The 772-nt window shown below is 38.3% G+C and overlaps 1 pseudogene; it reads left to right on the top strand.

Moving 5' to 3' along the window:
* LOC134984462 (5S ribosomal RNA) lies at nt 1-120 on the top strand (annotated as a pseudogene).
* Nucleotides 121-772: the final 652 nt, after the last annotated feature.

The raw sequence follows: 772 nt of genomic DNA, 5'->3' as shown, positions 1-772 counted from the left end.
TCGTACAGTCAAACCACACTGGACATGCCCAATCCCGTCCGATCTTGGAAGCGAAGCAGTGTTGGGCCTGATCAGTACCAGAACAGGGAGACCACCTGGGAAGATCAGGTACTGTAACCAAACTAAGTAAATATAGCCTACATGAGCATGTCAATTCCGGTTACCTTGACCATTCAGCTAACAGATATACTACTTTATCACTCTCCACGAGGCACTCTAACACCACCCCGTCCCTCACTGCCCTCCTGTTAATTTGCAATAAGCACTTTAGCACTATGCTATTTAATGGCTGCACTATTTATATATTTATTTATTTACTTTATTAACGCTCCTATTTAAAATATGCAATATGCAATAAACATTGATTGCACTGCCATACTCTGCACTATAACATGCAGCAATTAATCAACTATCATTATTTATTTATATTTATTCATCTTTTTATATATATATATTTATTTATTTATGTATCTAATATAAATATATGGATCCCATATCTTGGTCACATGTTGTCGTTTAATTTCAAAGAAGAAACGCTGCACATTTGTCATTATTAATCTCCCCTTTTTCTATTTCATTTCTATGCAAGAAATACCATAAATGTCAATCCTGCTGTTCTACAATAAGATGGCCACCGCATAGAGAAAATGAACAATAAATCTCTACAAAGATGGCCGCCGCTATGAAAACAAAGCGCCTTACACCTAGCTCCCTTGCTATTAGAAGAACTGAAGGTCGCGGGCGCATGCGCAGTCCGACTACCGGAAGTGGG

This window comes from Pseudophryne corroboree (assembly GCF_028390025.1).
Source record: "Pseudophryne corroboree isolate aPseCor3 chromosome 3 unlocalized genomic scaffold, aPseCor3.hap2 SUPER_3_unloc_56, whole genome shotgun sequence".
Taxonomy (NCBI): Eukaryota; Metazoa; Chordata; class Amphibia; order Anura; family Myobatrachidae; genus Pseudophryne; species Pseudophryne corroboree.
Note: the sequence above shows the minus strand (reverse complement) of the source record. Positions and strands in the feature narration are given on the sequence as shown.